Genomic DNA, 4729 nt, shown 5'->3' on the forward strand with positions numbered 1-4729 from the left:
CTATTGATGAAAAATTAAGAATCACATCCAACTGGTCCTGCTCCATTCCCTGAAGCGATGTGACATCCCATAATGGAAAAGAAAATACCACACAACAAAAGTGGTCGAAGACTTGGTCATGGACGTGGGCGTGGATACGAATATGGTCGAGTTCGAGGCCGAGGTGATTCTCAATAACTCATATCCCCACCAGAAGTGGGACAAAGGTAACAAACAAGAGAAAGATAAAAATGATATGTGACCAATGTATATTACCGCAACGGAGAAAAAGGCCATTGGTCTACTAAAACAAGTAGAATTCATAATAGAATTTATTAGAGAATAATGAAGAACTTAAATATGTGGTCTTGCTCTTCTCTGAAGAAAATTATTTACCAAGGGTGATATAGGTTGAAATGTAAATATACACTTGATTGTTGTTTACAAGTTGAAATAGGTTAACGACTTAAGTCTGGACATTTGACCATTAAAGGCCCGCAGACCTTTTGGAGAAGTACAAGAAAATATGACCTAGAAAACTATAATAGTTGTTAAATCTTGTTGTCAATATACCCTATATATCTTTCATGAAATTAATTTGGTCTTGCAGACACAATAAGTTTGAGAAAGATTTAAGAATTTTTTAAAGTCCATGTATTGTGTTTTTGGTGGATGGACAAAATAATTTTGAAGAAAAGTATTATGATCATGTTCAATTAGGTAAACCATTCCCGGAAGTGAATGAGAAATTGTATGACTAAAGATAGTGAAGATAATGTCAATAGTCATGATCGAGGATGTGAAAGTAAATTATATAGTATAATCATGGGTGAATAAATGAGTACATATGTAATTTCAAAATACACATATACACACCAGAAGTGAGATTGTAAATGATGAAAATCATGTGAAAGTTAATGATGAAAAAATACAAATTTTATATTTTTGGTTGGTTGCAGAGGAAAAATGAACAAATGTTTGGCCCATTACACCAAAGCATCTTGTTGAGCTTTATTAGCACCCATCAAAAGGGAATAAATCGTAGATAAACATGGTGTATGAAAATATATGTCTAGTAAATATTGTAGCGCTCTCCAAACCAAATTTATACATGAATACATGCAAGGATTAGTGGAAAAATGCTCTCAACATAATAAAATTAGTAGTATATGATCAGGATTATAATACAATATGTTAAACTTGGTACAAATATTTGATCATGTCTTATTGACTCACTCTATGAGTATGAGTAATATACTACATTATGAAGATGCATACTTTTGTGATATGTACCAAAGTTGTAATGGATACTCTTGAAGAGTACAAGCTATCTTCCATAAGTTTTGTTTAGATTGTCTTGCCGTTATAATTGAGACACCAGTTTGTGTCGTTATATCACATCACAATATGTTCAAATTATAGTATTCTATAATTATAGTGATCACTTTGAGAAGATAACCAGCAGTTATCGAATGAAATATTTTATATGATATTATATACGCATGATGTGATAATGCAGGTCACCCGAGTTTAAGGACACCCGTTATGAGAATTTGAAAATTCTTCTCAATTAAAATTTTTTGTGCTGACACTCCCTCATATGTCGTATATATTCAAAGGCAGGACAAAATGATGAGGTTGAGTTGTATTTCAATCGAATAGTTATAATGAATCGATTGAGAAAATAAATACAAGAGATATTAATGATTTTGAAAAATTGTATAATGATAGGTGATTTGAAGTTCACCATGATAGTAAGTGACCTGAAGTTCACCAGGATGATAGTAGGTGACTTGAAGATCACCAATAAGTTTACACGTATTTTGTGATTGATTTAAGTATCATAAATAAGCATCATAAATCTCTTGATCGGGGCAATCATACGTCAGCACGAAAAGAGAAAATATGAAGAAAACAACTGCATATTATATCTACTCCCCATAATCAATGTTGATCTCCAGAAGAGAACAAAAGTATGTAATATTTATCAAAATACACGTTGAAAATTAAAGTGTATTACTTAGTTGGTGAATTTTTTTATGCCCTATAACATATTGAAAATATTTTCTCAACTTAGGGGGAGACGAGCGAGAATAAGTTGGCAAAATTGAAAGATAAGAAATTGATCCCCATATGAGTAAGTGTACATGCCAGCTTTATGTCCTCGAAGTATGTTTGGACATAAATATCTATGACTTGATTGTGTTAAATTGTTACATGTTCAAACGCATAAAGGTGTATGATAGTCATAGTGCTCGATGTTACATATAGTAAGTGTTGAGAAATATATATCTTGCCAATATTTATTTAAATCTCTACACCTGAAGTGTAGATTATATATACGGTTCCAACATAGTGATTATATGAAAAGGATGACAAGATAATGCAGTTGATGATATTTTTGAAAATAAAGAAAACACTATTAATTATATAGTGTATGAAATATCCTTGAAGTGGTATAGATATCTGAACAATAATAGATGGCCCGTAAAAAAAATGAATGGTAGCTATTGAATAAGTTTCAGATATCATTGATGAATAGCATGCAAAATATATGTTGAAGAATTTTGATGATACCGGTAGATGATGGAACCGGAATATATTGCATATACGAGAAATAATGGATTTTGAATAGGGGATCGTAAATCTATGCCTATTTCGATGTAGGCATCATTATAATGATCAAATGAGCTCATGGACCCGAAATCCAACAAGTTATGGATTTGAAATATCCACGCTGTACAGTGTTTTGCATTTGAGTCTTGCATTCATATACATGTGTAGTTAATAAGTAAATGCATCATTTATCATACATTTAGTTTGTTTTATGTTTTGTCATGGTATGATTTTTATATCCAGTTATAATTTCGTATTACATGTTTCAAAACTATTATTATGCCGTATATGAATATGAATCCAAAGAATGGTAAGACAGATTTGCAACTTTATGAAACAAAAAATTTAAGTGGAGATTCTTACTCCATTGGCTTAATAATTGTGAAAAAAGTATATATATAATGTTGATTTAATAGCATGTTATGAATAATGCAAATAAGAAGTGTTCCTGAAGAACTACACGTGATGTTCTCAAACATCTAGCCTTTTAAGTTTTGCACATGAATATACAACATTGATAAGATATTATCAAAACTCTAAAAGAGTGTTTTGAAATGGCGTCTCAACCAGTAGTTTGAGTACTTGAAAGTTATGAAATACACATATTAATTTATTCATGAAAGAATTATTGTACAACTATGAATCATCTTAAAATTTAAGATAAAGGTATGTATTGTCCTTCCAATTGATATTTTTTTATGGTCCAGAAGAACCATAAATAAGATTATTAGATATATTACACCTCCAAGTTGGACAATGATATTTTTATTTATCCTGTATTGCCATGAAAGTATATGACTAAAGAAAGTTTAATCATTATTGATCGAAAACTACCATTTATGACCTCCAGAAGAAGGTATATATGTTCAATATGTATGGATAAGTTTTGCAATATCATATACAAGAAAATGTATTTATCTCAGGTGAAGCTAAAGTATTATGCATCGAGAAAATAGAAAACAAACGTATCGAATGAGATAGAGAAAAGCACAAGATCAGGTATTGTTTTCAAAGCTTTAGTGATAAAGATATTCACTTCATATGTTCAAGTAGAGAATTTAAGATTCAAGTTAAACTATGGAGAATCGAGTTTCAAGGAACTCCATGATGCTGCATTTGAAAAGCTACTCAACAATATTGGATTGATTGATCTCAAATATTGTATTCATCAGGGGGAGAAATACGCGTTGCACTCTTTTTCCCTTAACCAAGGTTTTGTCCCACTGGGTTTTCCTGGTAAGGTTTTTAACGAGGCAACATCTCAAGCGTATTATGAAGAATGATGTACTCTTTTTCCTTCACTAGGTTTTTATCTCACAGGATTTTCCTAGTAAGGTTTTAACGAGGCATAGCCTTCAATAATGGACATTCAAGGGGGAGTGTTATGAATATTATGTGGATGCCCATTATACCCCTAGTATATTCTAGATCTTAGGGTTTATTGTTCCTCAAGCAAACCCTATTCTATTGTACGTATATATACCCTATTGTTCATGGAATAAAACACACAGTCGTTCTCTCCCAATTTCTCCTATCTGTCTCTCTTTGTTTCACAACATTACTTTGATTTTTAAGAAGGTGAACGGGTAAAAGAAAGCAAAGACTCAGAATTACAGCTATTAATTATTCTCTCTGTATTTTATTAGGAGTCACACTTATCGTTTTCAGCCGTATTTTATTAAGAGTCACACTTCGATTTTTAGTAACTTTTCTATCTCGGCATCTAATTAAATAACATATCTAGTTTACCCTATGACCCACCGCCACATTAAACAATAAACCCCCTACCCCTCCAAAATTTAATGGTCCCCACTTGTTTTACTTGATTAAAATATTTACCTCAACTCCACTTTCTTCATTATTTTACTAGTTTTAAGATTATGTGATGCACGGATTTGTATGTAGTATTTTATACCATTATATGTGTTAAACATTTATAGAAAATAAATTTATCTATTTCTAAGTCCATTTGATTAAACTATTTAAGTATTTTGTACCATTATCTCTCGTAAAGTTATAGTTTATTATGATACAAATTCTATTTTTTTTTTATAGTTAACTCTATTTTTTCTAAATATATTTTAGCTATGGTTGGAGGCGTGGAAGTACCGAGGTAGTACTAAGGTGATAATTC

Source organism: Spinacia oleracea, chromosome 4 (assembly GCF_020520425.1).
Source record: "Spinacia oleracea cultivar Varoflay chromosome 4, BTI_SOV_V1, whole genome shotgun sequence".
NCBI lineage: Eukaryota > Viridiplantae > Streptophyta > Magnoliopsida > Caryophyllales > Amaranthaceae > Spinacia > Spinacia oleracea.